At 36.7% G+C, this 24,282-nt stretch overlaps 1 long non-coding RNA gene across 4 annotated transcripts; it reads right to left on the reverse strand.

Annotated features, from left to right (window-relative positions):
• Nucleotides 1-9,421: 9,421 nt before the first annotated feature.
• Nucleotides 9,422-11,773, reverse strand: LOC131656622 (uncharacterized). Of its 4 annotated transcripts, XR_009300202.1 has the most exons (4): nucleotides 11,642-11,773; nucleotides 11,341-11,532; nucleotides 10,872-11,027; nucleotides 9,427-10,765 (listed from the first exon to the last, which is right to left on the reverse strand). It is a non-coding gene; the product is annotated as an uncharacterized LOC131656622 (long non-coding RNA). The 4 variants fall into 4 exon arrangements; XR_009300203.1 differs by having other exon boundaries at nucleotides 9,422-11,027; nucleotides 11,446-11,532; XR_009300201.1 differs by having other exon boundaries at nucleotides 9,433-11,027; nucleotides 11,357-11,532.
• Nucleotides 11,774-24,282: the final 12,509 nt, after the last annotated feature.

Raw genomic sequence — 24,282 nt, forward strand, 5'->3', positions numbered from 1 at the left:
GAAGATGTGAATGTTCTGAAGATCTAAGCATATGTGAAAGTCTCTACTGAAATACTCAGGGAAGTCTTTTATTTACAAAAATTCTTCTAGTATTTATTTCAGGGGGAGATTATTTATCTCAGGGGGAGATTGTTAATCTCAGGGGGAGACATATTCACACATTATCTATATGCTTATGCTATAGCTGTGTAATTTTCTTTAGCCGTCTGATATTCTGATCGCAAATTCATATCATTTATGTGTGTTTTTGTCATCATCAAAAAGGGGGAGATTGCTAGAACAAGATTTGTTCTGATCAATATTCTTAGTTTTGATGATAACAAGCATATGAATTTTGTATGAGATAATGTGGTACTCTAATACTATGCAATTTCCATTTCAGGAATTATATAAAGAGTATGCACAAAATCAGCGCAAGAAGCACTGACTCGGAAGGTTCAGCAGGCAACATCAGAACATGGTCTGGCAAGACATCAGAAGATGGTCAAGCAGAATCAGAACATGGGTCTATGGAAGCATCAGAAGAACTTGAGATCAGAAGCAGAAGCAGTGAAGTTCTCATGGTATCACGCTCAGAAGCACTTCAAGGTCAGAAGACAAGAAGATGCTCTGCACCAAGCTGTTTGACTCTGATGACATTCAAACGTTGTTTACATAAACATCAGATCAGAAGCAAGTACTAGACTGGCAGGCTACGCTGGCTGACAAAAGGAACGTTAGAAGCTATTAAAGGAAACGTCAGTAGACACAGCGAAAATAAGGCTCGAGGTAGTTGACAAAAGAGTGAAACATTAAATGCAATGCTGTACGGAATACGCAAAGCATCAAATGCTCCCAACGGTCATCTTCTCAAGTGCCTATAAATATGAAGTTCTAATGAGAAGCTAAATACAACACTTGCGCATTAAACTGAAACGCTGTCAAATTCAAAAGCTCTCAAACTTCATCATCAAGCTCACTACATTGCTGTTGTAATATCTTAGTGAGATTTAAGCTTAAACTTAAGAGAAAATCACAGTTATGATAATAGCTTTATAAGAAGCATTGTAACTCTTAAAAGAATTTATTTACATTAAGTTGTAAGAACTAGAGTGATCAGGTTGTTGATCAGTATACTCTAGCAAGTCTTAGAAGTTGTCTAAGCAGTTTGTTCCTAGAGTGATCAGGTTGTGATCAGGATACTCTAGAAGACTTAGCAGTTGTCTAAGTGGAAAACCATTGTAATCAAGTGTGATTAGTGGATTAAATCCTCAGGTGAGGTAAATCACTCCAAGGGGGTGGACTGGAGTAGTTTAGTTAACAACGAACCAGGATAAAAATCATTGTGCAAATAGTTTTTATCTTACTAGTTTTTAAAGCTACACTTATTCAAACCCCCCTTTCTAAGTGTTTTTCTGTCCTTCACACACTACTAATATCACCATCCGGCCCAATGTCCCTTAACTCATAGTTCTTCAATAATCCCAATTTAAAATACTGATATTAATTAATTAATCTAAAAATTCAATTAAATTAATAAATCAGAATTTATGGGGTGTTACATAGGACATTCCGTTTTGAAGTGTCCAGGTTCATTGCATTCATAGCAGGCTATACCTTTATTTCCAGATCTTATGTGTCTAGAGGATTCACCCTTTTCAGGTGTCTTGAAGCTTCTAAATCTTCACTGTTTGCTTTTCCAGAGTTGATTTACTCTTCTGGATAGAAGTGATAGTTCATCTTTTTTTTTCAGATTCTGATTTATCAAAACTTTCTTCTCTTGCCTGAAAAGCGTTAGTATAGTTTTTATTAATTGACTTTAAAGCAATAGATTTACCTTTCTTCTGAGGTTCATTTGCGTCCAGCTCAATTTTCATGACTCCTTAGAGCACTTATGAGCTCTTCAAGAGATACTTCATTTAGATTCTTAGCAAACTTGAAGGCTGTCCCCATGGGTCCCCATCTTCTGGGTAAACTTCTGATTATTTTCTTTACATGATCAGCTTTGGTGTAGCCTTTGTCTAGCACTCTCAACCCAGCAGTCAGAGTTTGAAATCTAGAAAACATTACTTTGATGTTTTCATCATCCTCCATCTTGAAGGCCTCATATTTCTGAATGAGAGCTAGAGCTTTTGTCTCCTTTACTTGAGCATTTCCCTCATGGGTCATTTTTAGGGATTCAAACATATCACGCGTTGTTTCCCTGTTAGTAAATTTTTCATACTCAGCGTTGTCGCACGCTCGCGAAAAATGAACAGAGTCGCCACCAATATATTTATCCCATAAGGGAAAGGAATACCAGGAAACCTAACAAAGGAAGGAACAAGGTCTTGCGACCAGAGAATCAAGGTACGGGAGTCGGTTACGCAAGGGGAAGGTATTAGCACCCCTCGCGCCCATCGTACTCGATGGTATCCACCTATGTTTGTTTCTATCTAAAGGGTGTGTACTATGTCTATGTCTACATGCGAATGAATGCAAAAAGAAATACGGGGAAAAGAAGGAATTATTTACAAGTGTGCTCGTTCAAGCCCCGCGACTTGATGCCTACGTATCCTTTTCAGGAATCAGAGCGCCGTAGTTCGGCTCAAGATTTTCTGTTTGTTTTTGTGTTTTTTAGTTGGGCGGCGTTAACGCTCGCGCTCTTGCATAGGGATCGACCTAGGATGCAATAGAGCAGAGATAACAATGCCCTTAAGAAAAAGAGAGAGGAAAGAGAGTTTGAGTGTTTCGAGGAAATCCCTAAAGCAAGGGAAACTCGAGTTACTCTTTGGTTTGTGTTTTTTAGAATTTGGGAACATACGCCCGAATGGAACCCTAAAGCAAGGGAAATCCAGGCACTCGAACATTCCCTAAAGCAAGGGGTGTTCAAGCTTCCATTCCCTTTTTAAAATTTTCACTTTTTTATTAATGTTTTAAGTGTTTTCTTTGTATTTTTTATGGGGAATTTATTCAAGTATTTTTATTAGATGTTTTATGGTTGTAAAAGAAAAAGAGACTAGCCTAAGTATGAAAGGAATTTCTACCTAATGTTGTCATGGTTTCTACCTAAGGTTAGGAGTAAAAGAAACATGAAAAATAAAGCACTAAGTAGAATATTGAAAATAGCATAAAAGCATGAGAAAGAACAAGTAGAAAATATAGTAGAAAGAATGAAAATACTACTATTCTTTATGGCACTTTTTATGAAGGAAATTAAATGTCAAAGTTATCCTAAAACCTAATTAAGAACCTAACCTTTTTTATTGCATTTTTATATGTCAATTATTACCTAAAAGTCTAACAAAATTAACGGTGATTATTATGTTTTTATCAACTAAAAGTAATAGAAAAAACTATGTGAAGAAAACTAAGATCTAACCTTTTAATGGAGTCAGGGGGTGTATGTTGATTTTAGTGGTGTAGAAAGCATGGGCGCAGGCCTGGTCCAGAGTTGGCCGAAGGAGGTTTTTGTTTCATATTTTTTGTAAAGGAAAGAAAGGATGCGTGGGCCCAGGGGAGGGTGTAATCAGTAACAGGCCCAGAATGATTTTTGTTATAGTTTTCAGATTTTTTATGACTGGGGGTGTAACGGGCTTGCAGGGGTGACTATGAATTAGAAGTTTCGGTCAAGGCCCAAGTGACCCATATGAACAATTATTTTCAGATTTTTTTATCAGATTAATGTTTATTCAATTAGAAAATTTAATCAATTAAAAAAGAAAAATAGAAAGGGGAATTAGGGTAAAAAACCTTGTGACCATTCAGCTTATTCTCTCTTCTTCTTCACGATTGAAATGGCGCGGCGGTGGAACTAAACCTCTCCGGCTGAAAACCTCTCCGTCCGTCTCTCCGATTCCTTGTTCTCACTTCCGCTCTTTCATCTCTTTGCTCCCAATCTCAGTTCTCTAACTCTCGCTCTCACCTCTCTGATTTCACGTATCCGGTGTGGACGAAAACACGAATCAGCCTCCTCTAATCTTCCCCGTCTCTCAGCTCTTCACGTCAATCCCTCCGATCAAATCGCTTCTCTCAGAGCTTGGTCCGGTGCAACTTTGCCCGTGATGAGAACGAATAGAGGACATGTTGTTGCTACTGTTGAGGCTGATGAAGCACGATGTTATGGTGATTGCGATTGAAGATTGAGATTGCAGAGCGGATCTTGAACGAGATAGACGAAGAACGAGCTCTGAGATCTTCTTGTGGTGAAAGGTGATGTCGAAGTCCTTGATGGAGAGTGGTGAGAACTCCTCGAGGTTGAATCGAAGAAGATGAATGAAGGTTCAAGTTTGTTGCACTACGATTCAATGAATAGAGGTGAATTTACCTTTCTTTCTGTTATCAATCTTCTTCTTCTCTGAATATTCTTTTTCTGTTTGATTCTTGATTGTGCGTGAGACTGAGGGATGAAGGCCAAGCTCAACCGTTCAGAGCTTCCATTGATGAAGCTCTGACAGCTATAGGTTCGTGAGCTTTTGTGAGGTGAGGTAAGAGACTGAGAGAGATACAGAGTGAACCGAGGGAGAAGGTGAAAGTGAATGGAGAATGGTGTGGAGAGATTGATGAAGATGAATGAGAGAAGAATGTGAGAGTGAAAAATGGCGTGTGTTGGTGGAGAATGAGTGTGTAATCTGAAAAATGGAGGGAAAGATTGTTTATATAGGCTGAGGGGATGAAGTGTGAGCCATTAGATTGAAAGGGAGTTTGTTAAAGATTGAAGGGCTTGGATTGAGAGGTTAGAGAGTTAGTTAGGGAAGTTAAGTTGGTTAGAAGTTTGTTACAGGGCAGTTGGTGATTCTGTTATGGGTGTTTTTGACAGTTATAGAATTGGTTAGGAGGTTAAGAGGTTGTTAGGAGGGCTTAGTGTATTTGCAGGTATGACTGCTAGAATGTAATGTGGTTGAATTGTTAGTGAACTGTCAAAACCATTTTGCTGTATGTATTTTTGGACAGTATGGGATATTTGTGAATGTTAGAAAAATGGTTGTAGGTAGTGTTTGAATGTACACTGTTTATTGCATCTTCCCGTGAGTGTGATCGGCCGGTGATTGATTTTTGTTGACTGAACCTGGCTTTTTTTCTGAATTGTAAATATTCTCTTCTGAATTATGCAGGTATGGTGCTATTTGAAATGCAGAGCTGCCTCGGTGTTGTTTTTAGTGGCTGAAGAATGTCGAGAGGAATTTGTTGAAATGGTATGATGGGATCGAGTCGGAAAAGGAATTCCTGTTTTAGTTCATGTGCAGAACTGTATGCTTCTAAATCCATTTTCATCCTCCTACACTTTGACTTGTTACTTGAATTCTCATTGATTTGCATTACTTGAATTTCTGTTGATGAACATGGCTGTAATGTAGTAACTTGTTTATTGTCTCTTTTTGTATGCTGAATTGATGCAGGGATGGTAGAATTGGAGCAGGTTTGGAGTTTGGTTAATTGTGCAGGGGCTGTTTCTGAATTTGTTTGGTTGCAAGCTGCTGAATGACATATGTAGCAAGTGGTGGTGTGAAGAGGATGTAAAGGGGAAGAAAACAACATAGAAGTGGAGCTGCAGGGATAGGTTTCGAGAGTTCAAAATCCGGTTAACTTGATTCATGGTCAACAGCTGATTTTTGTAATTTCATTGAATGATCTTGACTGAAAGTGTGGGATTATAGGGCAGTATAAATGGAAGTAATGATTTTTGTGTAATTTTGTAATGGATATTGAATGGATGTTTGGATCATATTTTGTATAACCTTTGTACTCTTGTTTGGACTTTTGTTGAATGGAATGATGAATGGAATCGTAATGGAATACGTAAATGTGTCTCTACTTTTCAAAAGAGGATTCGACATTATTCTTCCATCCACTTCCTTTGGGTTCTCACTTTTGAAATTGAACTTGAATGATGTTTGTGTTGAAAATGGTTTATGGATGTATTTGTTCCTTGAAATTTTGGCGGTCTCTGAATGAACTTTGAATAATGATGATGGGTGATAAACCAAAGTCTTCACGTAAGACCATATTTTCCATAAAATCTTGCAGGAACTTCAAAGTAAATGACTTATAAGCACACACAACAACATGAATCAATCTTCGTCTAGTGAATAAGCCCAAGTATTAAGATATTGCCCAAGACCAAACCTCATAAATCCAATTGGAGACCACAAGCATGAGGAGGCGCATCACTTTCTATGAGTAAGAATTTAAGGTCCAAATTCATAGCTTTTGACTAGGGCCCAATAGAAAGACATAATGAAATCACATACCACTTGGGATGACCATATCAATAGAATACCTTGAAGAGAAGTCCCTAAGGAAAGTACAACCATAACTCTGATGATCACAAGCCCAAAGAAGCAAGCCTTAGTCCCTGGCTTTGAAGGATTTTATTGAAACAATCTTGCTTGATTCATATGAAACCCTAATCCTCCAAGATCCTTGATTCCATGCCAATTTATTTATTTATGATGCATGAGTTATGTTAATACCCTAATGGAAATATGCACATGATATTATGAGATGCATAAGCCAGATAGAATTGCAAAGGGGTAGGACAAATTTGGGGTATGACAAGCGTGAGATATGGCATTTAGCAAAATAGTTCTTGCTTTATGGTGATTCTTGAAATCTTTCTTTTGAGCATCACTCATTGCTTGCCTGCTGATTTTGACTCCTGAAACTTCAGGATGTTTGTAACCATCCAATACTGTATTCCATAGATTACCATATTGACACAGAAAGTAGCTCTCTAGCTTTTCTTTCCAGTATTCAAAATTTTCACCATCAAAGACTTGTGGTCTATTGAATCCATTATATCCATTGTTGCTATTGTTGTTTTGTTCAATGGGAGGTGGAACTGAGGTTGCCATAGCGTGTTTTTCTCCAGAATCTTTTATCTAACACTGTTATGTGCTTGAACCTAGAAAGGGGGGATTGAATAAGGGGTTTTCTTTCAATGGCAAAATAAAAATATGAACAAAATTATTTTTATCCTAGTTCGTTCAATCCAACTACCTCCAGTCCACCCCTTAAAGAGTGATTTACCTCACCCGAGGATTTAATCCACTAAATCAAACTGATTTACAATGGTTTCCACTTAGACAAACCTCTAAGTATTCTTGAGTATCCTGATCACAACTTGATCACTCAAGGAATTTTGGTCTAGCTTGAGTCTACTGATCAGCACTTGATCACTCAAGAAACTATCCTTTTACAAAGATAAATAATCAATTACAAGAGATAAATTTTGTTTCTAAAAAGCTGTTATCACCTAGTGATATTTCTCTTAAGTTTCTGTTCTAAACTCACTATGAATATACAACAGTATGAGTGAGTGAGGAAGATGAAGTTGTTACGTTTCCAGATCAGAGTTTGGCTTTAGCAATGTGAGCGTTTTGGAATGTAGTGTTGTAACGTTGAACCACTTCTGCATTAAATGCTTTGCGTGTTCCGTACAGCTGCATTTAATGTTTATACCAATTTCTCAACTGCCTCGAGCCTTGCATTAACAGCTTCTTTTGACTTTGCTATTTGTAGCTTCAATTGTAACGTTCCTTTTGTCAGAGACAGACTAGACTCTATAAAGTCTTTTCATTCTTGTACTTTCCTTCTGGACTCAGACTTTGCACTCAGCTTTAATTATCAGAGTTACCAGCGCTGGTGCAGATCAAAACTTCAGTGCTTCAGCCTCTGAGAGTTCCTTTGAGCGTGCTATTCATTTTGAGCTTGCTTCTCATTTCATGTTCTGACATTCATCTTCTGATGTCTTCATGTTCTCACTTCTTCAAGACCATCTTCTGATGTCTTCAAGACCATCTTCTAATGTCCTCATGTTCTGACGTAGACATGTTCTGAAGTCTTCATTCTGATGACTTTGAGACCTTGTTCTGATGTAGCCATCCAGAACATCTGGTTCAACTCATCTGAATATCAAGATGTTGTGTACTCTTTATATGCTTTTCCTGAAAAGGAAAATGTAATCTATTAGAGTACCACATTGTCTTATACAAAATTCATATATACTGTTATCATCAAAACTAGAAAATATATTCTGAACATTTCATGTTCTAACAGTCCGCTGTTGATTGTTGGTGGAAATTAAGTTGGTGTTCTGTGAATGATTAATTGTTGGTGGAATTATTATGGCATTGGTTAAAATTGGTTGAGATTGATCTGAGAAGAAAATTGCTGGAAAAACCTCGGAGAAATTAAGGTAGGAAAAAAAAAGTGAAGTAGGGGCGGTGGCCACACCACAAAGGGGTTGGCGCCCCACCTTTATAGCATATGCATGGCGAAGGCCCCATAAATGGGGGATGGGCGCCCCACACCATGTGCCTTGTTTTGTCGTTTTCTTCATTTTATCCCAGGCACGTGTATGTATGTATTTGTACTTAGATATTATAATATATATAATATCTAAGTAGTATGATGGTGCTAACAATGAGATTTTAAGAGTTTTAGAATTAGAGGATAATAATTGCAGAGTATAATTAGCATCTATAACTCGGTAGGAGCAAATATTAGAAGGTTTAGGGTTCAAGTGGTAGAGTATAGAAAATGGTTCAGTGGAGTTTATGTAGCAGCAATATTGGATGCAAAGTATTATTTTGGGAGCATATCACTATAGTAGAAAAATGTGTCATTTGATAGCATGAAATAATTCTGCATCAGGATAGTAAATTACTTAATAATTGTCCAATAATAATCTTACTCATATTATTTAGTTATAATTATTATGTGACAATTATACCGGATATTACAGTGAACTCTTTAAATTCCATGCTTAAGATCATTAAATTTTGATTACAATATCTAGACTGAACTTGCATCCCTTCCCGACCTTTAAACCCCTGACCCTCACCTCTAACAACGTCTAGATGCTTTTATCCTTCAATGAATTTATGGTACTATATTAGATTATTTTCTTTATACCATTATCGAGCACGATTCAACCGTGAAAAAAGCATGGAACTGGTTGTTCAATATCCTTTATGACAACAAAAATTATAGAGCTCTCTACCTAGAGCAATCATTTTTGAATGCTTGAATGGAACAACATATGATGCCTCTACCTACTGTCAACATCTGACAACCATGGACCAAACAGATTCCATATCCCTAAACACCAACCACCACAAAAAAAATAATTCCCACCTCTTCACCTGAACCTATTAACACACATATCTTCCCTCCTGCACCTCATTGTCCTCAAATGACCACCCAAGCATAACGCGGTGTTGTCAAAACTCGTAAGTTGTTCAACCTACACACATCATTCCACCAATTTATTTCTCTTTTACCCACAAATATCATTGATGAATTAAGTTATCATAATTAAAAAATGACCATGAAAGACGAATATGATGCTCTTATTGATAATAAGATATAAGAATAATTCCTCGTGCTAATGTTAGTTGAAGTTAGTAAATTTTTAGGCATAAGAAGAAGTGTGATGTTTTTTTAACGATACAAAAGTCTGTCTTATAGGTAATTGTGCAAATTAACAATATGGTGTTGATTGTGGTGAAACATTCAGCGCGTCGGCAATCCGGAAATTATTCGCATGGTACTTAGCATTACATTATCTAAGTCATGGTGCCTTCATCAATTAGATGCCAAGAATTCCCATTTGGATGGAAATCTAAATGAAACCGTGTATATGCACCAGCCTCTTGGATTTTGTGACCCACAATACCATGAGCATGTATGTCTCCTACAAAATTCTATTTATGGTCTCAGACAAGAAACTCATGCATGGTGTCAAAGATTAACTGACTATGTTTCCCAATTTGGATTTTCTCACAATATCTCTGATCACTCTTTATTCATTTATCACCAGGGTACTGATACTTAGGGGTGAGAATAGGATAGACCGGCCTATAGGGGTCTATAGCCTAACCTATTTAAGGTCAGATCAGACCATACCTATTTAATAAAAAAGGTCGGGTTAATGATTTTTTAAAAACCTATTTAATTAAATAGAGCAGACTTAGGATATTAAAAAAAAATTATGAGGCTAAAGTATGCCATAGACCAGGCTCAAGCCTTATAAATTTATCATAGGTCAGACTCGGGCTTTCTAAAGCCTAGCCTATTTCCACCTCTACTGATACTACTTAGATCCTTCTTTATGTGGATGACATAATTCTCACTACTTCTCTGATGTTCTTCGTAACTTTATTTTGTTTAAACTCAACTCTGAATTTTCTATAAAGGACTTGGATCCTCTGAGTTATTTTCTAGGGATATCTATCACTAAACATACATGCGGTCTCTTATTATCTCAAAATAAATATGCAGAGAAATTATAGAATGAGCAGGATCCTCTTGCAAGTTATCACATTCACAAGTCGACACTAAGATAAAACTTAATGGATCTTTTAGAAATCCATATCATGACCCAATACAATATTTGAGTCTTGCCGGTACATAACAATATTTATCTTTCAGAAGACATGATATATCTTATGCAATACAACAGGTATGGCTATTCATGCATGATCCTAAAATACAACATATGTAAGCTCTGAAGCGTATTATTCGATATATTCACGACACTCTTGATTTCGACCTTCATTTGTAACCCTCTTCTATCAACAAACTAGTATTTTAACTGATGTCGATTAAACTAGTTATCTAAACACCAGGTGATCCACCTTTAGCGATTGTGTTTATTTTGGGGACAATCTCATCTCATGATCTGCCAAACGCCAACACACACTTTCTCGGTCAAGTGTAGAAGCTGAGTACCGCAACATCGCTAATGTTATATATGAATCTTGAATCTTGTTAGATTATAAATTTATTGTTGGAACTCCATTACCTAGTAACCACAACCACTCTAGTATATTATGATAAAGTGAGTGCAGTTTATCTATCTGGTAAGTCAGTTGTACATCATCGCACAAAACACATCAAGATGGACATACATTTTGTGCATGAAAAGGTGGCTCGCTGTCAGGTACAAGTCTTACATGTTCCTTTCCACTACCAAATTGCTGACATATTCACCAAAAAACTTCCATTACAACTCTTTGATGATTTATGTGATAATCTCAAGATTCGCCAACCTCCCTTCGACTATCCTGGTGTATTGAACTATTATTATATCATACTATGATTGTACATATCTCTATTTATAGAATAATAATATTGTATAAGAGACTATTTATGAAAATCTTTATTGTATATGACACTGATAAAATCAACGAAAAAGTCAAGGTCTCTTATTTCTCACGTAAATATATAGTCAAGATGCCGTTATCACTATATACTTTGAGCAAATGAACATGTAAGAATGATTTTATTATATAACAATATATGTAATTTTTTAGTTTGAAAAAAAATTTAAAGATAATAAAATTATAAATCAAATTATGAGAGAAATTATAAAATTACCAATATTATAACATACAAATAAAATAATTCGATTTGAAGTAGCATAAAACTTCTTTTCATTTTCATTCCACTTTTACGCACTCACAAAAAGAAGAATGCACTCACAAAAAGAAGAAATGCATCGAGGTCTTAAAGGAATGTGACATGCTTTATTGGAACAATCCCGATGATTTTTACAAGGGAATGGATAATCTGCAATGTCAAATTAAAATAAAGGGTTGTTTTAATAAATAGTAGATTAAAAAAATAGTATGTAGTTAATGTGAAGAATCTCTGAAAATGGAGTGAAGAAAAAACTTACAGGTTGGGGGTCTGCCTGGACGATTACCATTGATGGCATTGGTTACAACAAGAAATAAATAAAGAAAGACTATCAAAGGATAAATAAATTTGAGGATTTGGCTCATTTTTCTTCTTCTTTGCATATAGTAAGTTTTAAAATGTTTGATTACTTTATAATTGAAAATTTTATGAATTTTTAATTATAATTAATCACATTTTAGCACTTTGGAGTTGCAAGAAGGCAATCATAAAAATGTAACTTTTGTTAAATGTCCCAAAGATATATTCAAGAATCATGTGTATCTTTTAAACTCATTGATTCGATCACTTAAATCCTAATAAATATTTAGTCTAGGATGCCTATTAGTCCATAACTTAAATATATTTTAAAATTTTGAAAAATTGTTCATACAATCAAATGTTTGACTTGGAAAAGTGTTACTCCAATTACATGTTGATAAAAGGGTTATACGGATTGAAGCAAGCTGCAAGAGTTTGGAACAAGTGGATATATAGCTACGAGAAATATGTATCCGGACATGGAGTTTATTTGAAGACGTTACAAATGAAAGGATGATCATTCTTTGTTTATATGTGGACGATTTGTTGATCACATGCAACACGAGACAAGTATTTTTAACTTCAAGAATGAGCTTATGCAAGAATTCAAGATGAGGAACCTTGGTATCATGACATACATTCTTGGAATAGAGATCCACAAGTCTAAAAGGGTACAACTTATGCATTAAAGGAGATATGCTCTTGAGAAATTGAAGAAGTGTGAAATGGAGCATTGTAATGCTACCACTACACCAGCTGAACAAAGGTTGTAGTTGTCAAAGAATGAAGAAAAGCATAACATATACCCAAATTTGGCGTTTAGTGTCGTTATTTCTAGTAGATTTATGGAGAGACCGAAAGTGTCTCACTTGGCAGCAGTCAAAAGAATCCTAAGATACGTCAAAGGGTCTATTAGCTACGACATTTTCTATCCTACAACGGATACAGGCAGAAAATGAAATTTACTTGGTTTTTCCAATTTCAATGGGTGCAGAGGTAAAGATGATAAAAAATCTACAAGTAGATACATCTTTATGTTTGGTGGAACACCAATATCATGATGTTTGAAGAAAGAACCAGTAGTTACACTCTCGTCTTGTGAGGCCGAGTATGTTGCCTCTTTGTTGTGTGCGTTCCAAGCCGTGTGGCTAATGAATCTATTGAAGGAGCTTGACATCAGTGAACGTAAGGCTGTTACGCTCTTTGTTGAAAATATTTCCGCTATTAATCTTGCTAAGAACCCAATTGCACATGGAAGGAGCAAGCACATTGAGATGAAGTTTCACTACTTGAGTGAGCTTGTTAGTGAAGGAAAGTTATGATTGGGATATTGTACATGTAAATACCAAGTTACTGATTACTGACTAAGAGAGTCACAAATGATGTGTTCAAAATGTTGAAGATAAGCATGGACATTATATACATGGAGCACTTGAATTAAGGTGGTGTGCTAAGTGAACACTAAGTAATTCAAATGATGTAACTGGTTAACACAGTGGTGTAACCGGTAATAACTTGGTGAAGATCACTTCTGGAAAGGGAAAAAGTACTTTTGGAGTTGGCATAATAGGTTACACCTGATGTTATTTTTCTATTTTATATCAGCTGTAACCGGTTACAGGTGCGATTTTTTGCTTTTTCTTGCTTTTGATTGTGTGTTTTGTGTCCCAATTATTTTGTAGTGTTTTAATAAATTCCTTGGAGGCATCCTCATCAAAATTAATGCAAAAATATTAATTTCACCCTCAATTATCTCTCTCTTTAATTCTCTTCTCTCTCACTATCTTTTTCACCACACACACAATTGTTTACGAATATTGTGATTAAATGTTCCCACATCACACACAAACATGCCTCTTCATTCACTGTCTCTCTATTTCTCACACCTCATTCTCACTCTCGTCGTGACAATGGGGGGAAGCCCTAAAACTTTATCGTCATCCCCGTCCTCTAAAAAGTACCTAAAACCATGAGCTCTTGCAAAACTCAGAGACTCCAAGAAAAATAAAATCCAATAGGAGGCAGCAAAACCATAGGAAATTAATATATTTATCTCAACTCTCAATTACACAAACTTCTTCGCCATCACCGCAGAATTTGATAGTGTCGTTCCTTGTTTCGAACTAACTTTTGTTAACCGCCTTTGTTGTCTCGCTAGAAAGAAACTCTTTGTTGTTACACCTATTTTTACTAAGCATACAAACGCATATTTTCATTAGAATATGTCTCAGATTAATATTATCCATGTATCTCTTTGGTCTCCGATCGCAATTTTGAAATTTTCTGTTTTGGCCAATATTTAGACTTTTCTAACCTTTCGACCTTTTTTACAATTTTTATCAATTAATCTGTTATTTTGATTTCCCGTGAAAAATAGGCCATTTGAGATTGCCTAACTCGGCCATCGTCGCTAAAACAAACAATTATACAACATAGACATGGCATATCCAAATCAACAAAAATCTCCCAAGAGACACAACCTCATCTTTATAATAAGAATTAAGTAATATGAATAACATCCAAATATTACAAAAATATCAAATCAAAAGGGTTTTGGGATAAACCCTTTAGATACAAACACACGATCAAATAAAACACATAAAGAATCGAAAAGAAAAAGGCATGAGGCTCTACCTTTTAAACACCCAATATGTATAGAATTATCCCTTACATCGTAAGTAACGATTGTTAAGTTTTCTTGTAGTTGAGACTCTACCTCGCTCTCCTTCCTACAACGACGATCGTTGAGTTTTCTTGCAGTTGGGACTCTACCTCGCTCTCCTTCCTACGATCTTTCTCAAAATTTCACGTTCTACTAAAAAATCCTATCTAACATTTTTATTTATATTACCCTAATATTCCATTTGCTCTTTTACTCCTCAAATCTCCTCACACCCTCATTAACTCTTTATTCATTTAATTTTAAATAAAAATCTAATATACTATTATTAAATCAAATAATAATTCTATCAAATATTTATTTTATCTCAATCCCATAATTCTCTCATTTAAATAAAATATCACTAATAATAATAATAGTTTCGGGCTCGGGATTCCTAGGCTGCGTCCTGAGGATGATTTTGGTGAGGAAGTGCACAACATAGCTCACCCGAGGACTATCCTCGGATTCAAGTGAGTAACCTGGTCGGCCAGTAAGTGTCATCGAGTACCAACGAAGGACGCATACCAACGACATATGGAGGGGCATGCTACAACCTGGACGTAACGTCTGGCTGTTATGTGGTACTTGGCTGTAACTGATGATTAAGTGCACCATTTATGAACCTCGAGTTAATAATGAGGCCAACATCTGTAACGACGGAAGTCCAGGAGTTACTTCATTAATGAGGTCCTAAAAACCAAAGTGAATTATAAATAGGGGCTCCCGCAAGAGGGTTAAGCAAGACACTCATCTTGGAGAAGTATTCAGAATACATCCTCCAAAACCCCTTAGTTTCTACAAAACAACTTCTAATTGACAGCTTCCTTAACTTTCAAGGGAACCTCGACCCTAAATCTAGTTTTTATACAAGAACATTGGCGCCGTCTGTGGGAATGCGGTAAAATATTGTCCCAAACCATAATCATCATCATAAGTACCATTAACGATGTCAGAGGAAACTCCGTCAGAGATGGCTCAGATGCTAGCCATGATTGATGAGTTACGCCGGCATAATGAGACGTTGCAGGATAGTGTTATGTAGTTACAACAACAAAGTCAGGGGGACCCACCTCCCGAGGAGGAGTTGTTAGAGGTGCAGCCCATGTCTCCAAAAATTTGGGATGACGCTGTCCCTGAGAATTTCTGGGCACCCTCGCTGGCCACCTACGACGGCAAGACGGACCCTGTCATACCCCAAAATTTGCCCATACATTCTCTCCTATTCAAATTCAAGTCAAGGTATAAAGCTCAAAAACATCTCTCCTAAGCAAAGATCAAAGAACTAGGGTTTTGTTGTTCAGAAGGAAAATCAATGAATCAATGGCTCCAAGACATCCCATATGGCTCAAAATATCTCACATGACCTCTAAACTCATCCTCCTATTTTTATTATTTTTATTTATACTTATTTGAATTTTATTCAAATTAAAGGAAAATAAATTAGGTAAAAAATAAAAATAGGTGAACAAATCCATATGGTCTTGATTTTAATCATTTGAAGGCCCAAGAAGGATCCAAGGAGCTCCCAAATTCGTTGCTACATGATATAGAAAGAGATTGGCCAAATTTAGAAAGAAAATATAAGATTTTCAATCAAATTTCTTTCTCTCCAAAGACCTAAAGCCCAAGCCTTTTTGGTTGCCCTAATTTACCCATATATATTCACACAACATGTGCAGCAAGGAGGGAGGAAAAATTGAGGAGAGGACTAGGGTTTCAAAGTTCTAAAAATGTCAAAGAAGATGCAATTTTTCGTATGCTTGTTACAAGAAGTTGCAGAGCCCTTAATCCATTCCAACGTCCTCCCAGGATGGTTTAGGTTGAGATTGATCCATGGTTCGAACTTCATGCTGTCCAGAACACAAGGTTTATGTTCTTCATGTTTTTATGTTAACTTTTTCGTTTTCGATTAATTCACGTATGTCAACGCAAACTAACGAATCTAATATGTTTATGAGATGTATTAGAAGCAATTTGATCATTAACCTGCAGCTTATGGTAGCCGTATGGTCGCTTACCATTGTTAGGGCAAGAAACTTGTAGCGTTTCGGATTCGTACTTGCAGTGCATCTCAGCCCAAACGAAGCCTATATTCGGAATCAGAAGACGATTTCGTGTGGATCTGGGCGGGCATCTTGTGCGGTTAACGTCCTTTCATGAGTTTTTCTATTTTGCAGAATTGCTACGAAATATTTGTAACAGGTTCCGCAGCAATATCCAAGCAAATTCGTAGCCATGGTTTTTGTGAAGATGATGAATAGTTCTTTGAAAGTCAGACCCTGCGTTGGCGTGTGGGTATTGGCAGGTCAACGAAATTGGATTCTCTCTCCTGCTCTCACTCGCCCATACCAAGTGAAAGGGGCCCACGTCTGACTGGTTCCATTAATCCCTTTTATTTTCATATTTATTTATTTGTCGCTGTTATACTAACAAATAGAATATTCAGCGCAATTGGCTAAGGTATTCAGAGTTTGTGTTCCGTGACCTGGGTTCGAACCCAGGCATGGTAAAATATTTTGCTCAATTTCCTTGCTCGCAAATCAAGTGCGCCAGTTCTAGGAGGATTCACGGTGGACCTTCAAATTACAGCCAATGGATCTCTATACGCCCAGATTAGAAAGGCCAGAGATGATGACCCACGATGTACCCTCGCAGCCTTGCCGCACAGAATCCCAGCTAAGTGTTTTTAATAATTTTTATTATTTTATTCTTAATTACATCAACTAATTTTATTTGTTTATTTTTTTTTCCTTTCTTGTTTTTTATTATAACTCTTTTATTTATATATTTTTATAAATTAATTTTTATAGTAAAATTTCAGTCATAAATATTTAATCGGAAATCCGCTCTTTCACAAATATTTGTTTTTCAATATATATATATATATATTAAAATTCGAATACACTTTTTGATAATTAGGATTAACTTTATGTTTATCTTAAACATTTGTTATATTTAATTGATTCATCAACCTTTTCACTAACTTGTCAGAGTTTGAGTTTCTGTAACATCATTTATTTTTTATTTACCTTGACGAGGGAGCTTTAATACACTGACGAATTTCTTCTCTTCTTTGCGCAAATTTTCAGGGTTATTTCAAGTTTTTCAGCCACGCGCTTCGCCCAACCGAAAAGCTAAGTCTTCTAATTTTTTATATATGTATTTATTTTTTATTTTTAATTACATAATTCCTCTTTTATTATTTATTAATGCCTTGTATTTTCCACAAAAAGTTTTCTACCTTTCTATTCTTCATTTTTCAGGGTTAGCAAAGTTCTTCCAACTACCCACCATCAGAGCTAAGTTTCCATTCCTTGTTTTATTTTATATTATTTTACTTTTTGCCTTTTTCCCAAAATAGGGTTTGCCTCGAATAGTCAATACACTAACCCACATTGTTTCTCTATTTAATTCTCAGACGATCATAGTCAATCAAGGGTTCGAGGAAGATCAAGGTTCAAGATCAAGGTTCAAGATCAAGATGATAAAACTAATTATTGATTTCTCTTATTCTTTCGCCTTTTAATTTCCCCCATCCCCGCAGGTGTTTATTGTAATAGCGTAGGAATTTATTTTCTGCCTTTAATTTCTGCAATTTTAAACTGCGTGGTTAGTAATCTTAGGGAGTGCAAGCCTTTAACAGAATTAGATCACTAATTACAAGATAACAATATCTAAATCAACCACGTGATTGTTGCACACACTCACCTTTAGGGTAACCTCTTTTGTTGCCTTATATTGTTGCCTTGCTGCCTGTTGCCTCTAATTGTACTAAATAGTCAAAGTCCCTCGATTCCGAGGATACCAAAAGCAAAGGTTGCCTTATTCAAAGATATCATCAATTTTGTCCCTCGAAGCTGCCTCGGTAAAAGATGATTGTCCTATTGCTAAGGTATCCCCGCATGATGCCTAAAAAGATTAATGACTATTGTACCCTTCCCTTAGACTACCTGCCCTCTTTATGGCATGGGACAGTCTTATGGTGAACGATTACTCTCGATGACCCTTCACATCCAATTGAAAGGCTTCCTACCCTCTTATGGTACGGATAGATCCTTTCGCCTGAAAAGCTAAAAGAACGAATTTCTAAACTTAGGGTAGGTAGTTCTTAATTGCTTGCTCAATTCAAACAAATTCAAAATACTTTTCACACCTCCTTTCAAATACTTTCAAAACAAGGCTACGCTTATTTACAAGCTAAAGTCCTTAAACGAAATCTTTTTACTAATCACACACGACACTTCTTTTCAAACAATTCAAACATTTTCAAAGTGAGCTAAGCAATTAAGAGCCCATGGAAAACCATGGATGCAAAGGGTGCCTTATACCTTCCCTTTGTATAACTTACCCCCCGAACTCAAAATCTTTTAAAAGGTCTTTTCCTGTTCTTTTAGCCTTTCCAATTGGATAAAATAAAAGTCGGTGGCGACTCTTGCTAACCGCGACATTTTCGATTATGAAAAGTCAGTTCACCGTATTACAGAACTGGCGACTCTGCTGGGGATGCTTTCGAATAAAAGAGGGGTTACCTTAGAGCTAGGATCACTTTAAATTTGTTTGACTTGTTTGCTTTATCTTTAAAGGCTGTTTTGGATATTCCGCTGTGTGAAAGATCCTACACCCGGATCTAGTGTACCTTAGGTATGTGGCATGAGACCAGGGAGGCTGTACGACATGTATCGTTATGGTTGAACTGGTGACCACCGTTAGTGCGATGCTTTGGTTTGTCCTGATGGCCCTTGAATATGATCGAGGAGACATTTGGCTACCGCGTGGTGTCACAAGCACTAATTCGCCCTTAGAACCTTAGTTGAACTTGACTTTGGCCTATAGGAAGTAGCGAGATAGCTGGCTTTGGATTCATGACTGAAGCCGGTTGATACTCGATGCTACACTCATTGAGATTGGACTCTAGGGATGCTTTTGGCTGGCCGATCGAGTGCCATGTTGAGACAATGCCCGCGAGAAAGATCAGGGATATGAGCACCATAGAACCCGGTTACTATTCTAGGACAGGTTGAACCAACTTAACTTCAGTGGGGAGGGTGCTTACCTACGAACTTCATGCAAGCCCCTAAACCTAAGGACACTTGTGTGACTTGTTTGTGTGTGCTACTAACTCTTTCGTTTCCTTGCAGGTTTTTCTTGTAGGACTTGTTTGTCCTTATCACCTTACATTTTGCCTGATGCATTGTATCCGCATAACATCATGACATCATGACATCATAACATTGCATGTTTACTAACCCTTTCAAGGATCTTAGGGATTTAGGGCGCACGATTTCAGGTACTCTTATCAAGGACTGAATTCCCATCTAGGGGCAAGAGGATTTACTTTCCTCTGGCCATTTGTCTTCCAAATCAAAGACACCGTACTTATCAAGGGGCAAGAGGATTTATTTTCCTCTAGCCATATAATTTTAAACTCAGAGGTATCCTGAATCGGAGGCGATGACCCACTCGATATGGTGAGCTTGATTCTCAAAGAAGAACGTCCAAAGACGAAAGCCAAAATTCTCTAGACATAGCTGTGTTTGATTCAATGTCTAAGCGTTGCTAACTAAAATCCTAAAGATCCTTGAAAAGATTGCATTTGCATTCATAACATCACATAAAAACTAATCTCACCTTTCAGGTCGACCAACTGGTCATGCAACTATCATCAACAAAATTAAATGCATCCTAAAGTATGGCTCTTTCAGATATGGTCTAATATATGACTCGTTCTGACATCCTTCATCAGATATGGTCTAATGTATGGCTCGTTCTGATTGTTCTCCTTCAGATATGGTTTAATGAATAACTCGTTATGGTTTCCTACTTCCAGATATGGTCTAATGTACGACTCGTTCTGGTATCCTTCATCAGATATGGTCTAATGTATGGCTCATTCTGATTGTTCTCCTTCAGATATGGTTTAATGAATAACTCGTTTTGATGTCCTACTTCCAGATATGGTCTAATGTATGAACCGTTCTGGCATTCCTCTTCAGATATGGTTTAATGAATAACTCGTTCTGATGCCCTACGCCAGATACATTCCGGAAGCTCGAACCCCGGACATTCTGAAAGTTCCATTCAGATGAACATTCTGGAAGCTTGATCTCCAGACTTCTGAAACATTACAATCAAGATATACATTTCGGAAGCTGGAACCCCGGACATTCTGAAACACTCTTATCAGATGCACATTCCGGAAGCTCGAACCCCGGATACTCTGAATCTCTACACCAGTTCCACAACAACGACGCAAGCCAGATGCACCTAAGCGTCAATTCACCAAAATCAATATGTCGTCGGCTCAAACCTTACAACATCCGTTGAAGATCAGATTGATTACTCTGAGGGATGCTCTTAAGAATTCTAACACCTCTGGATATAAACTCAATGCGAGGTGCACGTACCATTCCAACATTCCTGGACATTACAAAAACAATTGTTGGACGTTGAGGAATAAGATCCAAGATCTAATCGATAACGGGGAAATCAAATTCAACCCTCCTGAAACTCATGTGGTGATCACCGCTCCTATGCCCAGTCATGACAAGACTAATTGACGTCTAGACGGACGAACTTTTGGATCATTAGATCTACTTTCAATTGCAAGTTTCTTTTCTGTTTGTTTAAACATTTGACTCATGATAGACATTATATGTTTTAATAATCATCCTCAGTGCATTGCATATGTTTGTCTTGAAAAAATTATTTCGCTATCACTCATTTTAAATTGCATCTCTACTTTGCATATGTTTTATGATACTCAACTCCCGCTAAAGCTGTAAGTCTTTTGAGGGAGGATGACGGAAACGATACCGCAACCTTATACAATATGCTTTCGAATGGACTATGCTGATGATGTACAGGCATTGTTTCAATTCCTAAACAGTGGAGATATAAGGATGTTAATCCCTTGTCAACCCCTTTGAGCCTAAGAAGTAGAAGTTTCTTTCTTAATTAAAACCCTTGATCGTAACCTGGGGCAGGGTAGTTCTCAGTTAATTTGGCTGTGCATTCTATTTTAAGAGAATCATTCAGTACACCTTTCAACAAAGGTTTCAATCACAAGCGTTCATCCGCACACATCAAAGAAGTGTTGGAGATGTCAATCAAAAGACAATGACGGTTCACCAATCATCAAACAAGGCAGTCAATATCTTTCAAAAAGAAAAAAAATGGAGAAAACATATATACAAAAAAAGCCTGCTAAGTCAAAAATAAAAAAGAAGACTTAGGCAAAAATCAAGGCGTCCCGCTGACTGTAAGCTCAAAAGAGACAGTTCAGGCAAAAGTTAGGGATATCAAAAAGATGAAAAGAGAAGTCAATAAATTCTTGAACAACTCAAAGTTGTGACTACCAAAAGGAAGAAGTGACTGCCATCTCAAAAGTTCTCTCTGCTTGTGAACCATCATCATTATCAAAGGTGCAAATCCAAAAGTCTCTTGGAACCTGAATGCATAAGTCGAATCAACTGAGCTTAGGATTGAAGATCATCACGAAGAGGGGTGGGTACAATCAAATTTTGAGCCTTTATCCTTTGTTTCTTAAACCGTGAACCAAGCCACGTTACAACTCTTGAAAGTCCTAATTGAAGCATGGTTAGTTCGAAAGCATACTGTCACCAAAAGGGTATCCTGACTCCTTAAGGTTTTCCATAAGTGCCGAGTTGATGTCACGTTTTTACAAATGGCATGTTGTTATAAATATCATGTTTTTTACAAATATCACGCTTTTACATCTCCTGTTTTAAATGTTTTTCAAAAACTCAAGACAAATGTATGCATTGCATCTCATGAATTCATTATTAAACAAATTCTGCTACATAACTTCAAATGTTAGCAACAGAAAGAACATGCACAGGGTACAACTAATGACTGAAAGTCATCCCGACAGACAATATTACTCCAAGAAGCCATGTCTCCTACGTATACAAGGGGCATGGCACGCTTCGCCCAATCAATCTGGAGCAATCAAGTCAAGATTCTGAGAATCTCTCAAGGATGCCAAAACAATCAGGGGCATGCATCCAAGTAGATCTGAAGCTACTTCTCAACCAACATAGGACATTGTCTTGAGCCTATGATTACTAGGGGCATGTCGCCCAAAGTTCACATTTCACAAAGTCCTTGCGAGGCGAATCTTTCCAAAGTTCCTGCCAACTGGGGCAAATCTAGGCAAGTCCAGTTCGACATCTTGATCAATACTCAGTGGCGTGTCCTAAATCAAATGGTAATTACTATAATACTGGGGGCAACTTTCAAGACACCCACATCTCCCCACAGAGTCGGGTTCACAAGATCATATCCCCTCAGAGTAATCATTAGGAAGATATCTTCAAGAGTTCTCATCTCGACAAAGACAGGGCTCCCCAACAGAGCTTACATCTTCAACACTACCGGTCGTCCAACATGTGGCTCTTCCCCAACATGATTTATTAAATCAGGGTACATCAAGTTACTGATCATCCCCAAGCAGAAATCATAAATCCCCAGCTGTACTTCTTCAAGACAAGATCAAACGTCAAAATCACAATGATACAGAGATTTATTTTCTCAAGATATTCCAAATAGCATAAATCATTTTCATACATCATGTGTCATAGTAAATTCATACATAACATACACACGCCTCATTACCTATGCATAACACTTTCATTCATAAACATTACAATACATGCATCACAACATTGCATAAAACTAATGTTCCTTTTTCAGCCTACTGCTACAATCAAATAAACATTGTCTTCTAGATATAGTGCAGAGATAATCAAATCAAAGATTTAATTCTGACGCTCATTCAAGATGGAGATTTAGTTCTGATACTTAATTTTGGATACCTTCCAAAGATAGCTCAGAGATAATCAACAAATATATCTAAATTCTGATACTTAGTTCCGGATATTCTCCAGAGATAGTTCAGAAATGATCAAGACAAAGATTTAGTTCTGACACTTAATTTTGGATATTCTCCTGAGATAGTTCAGAAATGATCAAGACGAAGATTTAATTCTGACACTTAATTTTGGGTATCTTCCAAAGATAGTTCAGAGATAATCAAGACAGAGATTTAATTCTGATACTTAACAGTTCAGAGATAATCAAGATAGTTATTTAATTCTGACACTTAATTTTGGGTATCTTCCAAAGATAGTTCAGAGATAATCAAGATAATTATTTAATTCTGACGCTTAATTTTGGGTATCCTCCAAAGATAGTTCAGAGATAAACAAGATAGAGATTTAATTGTGACAATTATTTCGAAAATAGTTCAGAGATAATCAAGACGACGATTTAGTTCTGATACTTAGTTTCGAGCATCCTCCGTAAATAGTTCAAAAGACTTAGATCTAATTCAGTTACTACGAACGGTGCTGACATGATCAATCTCCAATAAATTTTCTCTCGACACCTGGATGGCATCTTCAAACCCATCTCCGACAAAGGTCCCTACTTCAGCAAGGGCAAATTTCTTGGTATTCTAGTGTTCAATCATCTTCCACCTTCAGATACCGACTGGCATACAAACCACTCTACATCTTCAGGTTTAAGATAATTGAACAGGGGCAGCTGTCATACCCCAAAATTTGCCCATACATTCTCTCCTATTCAAATTCAAGTCAAGGTATAAAGCTCAAAAACATCTCTCCTAAGCAAAGATCAAAGAACTAGGGTTTTGTTGTTCAGAAGGAAAATCAATGAATCAATGGCTCCAAGACATCCCATATGGCTCAAAATATCTCACATGACCTCTAAACTCATCCTCCTATTTTTATTATTTTTATTTATACTTATTTGAATTTTATTCAAATTAAAGGCAAATAAATTAGGTAAAAAATAAAAATAGGTGAACAAATCCATATGGTCTTGATTTTAATCATTTGAAGGCCCAAGAAGGATCCAAGGAGCTCCCAAATTCGTTGCTACATGATATAGAAAGAGAT

Source organism: Vicia villosa, linkage group LG3 (genome assembly GCF_029867415.1).
Source record: "Vicia villosa cultivar HV-30 ecotype Madison, WI linkage group LG3, Vvil1.0, whole genome shotgun sequence".
NCBI lineage: Eukaryota > Viridiplantae > Streptophyta > Magnoliopsida > Fabales > Fabaceae > Vicia > Vicia villosa.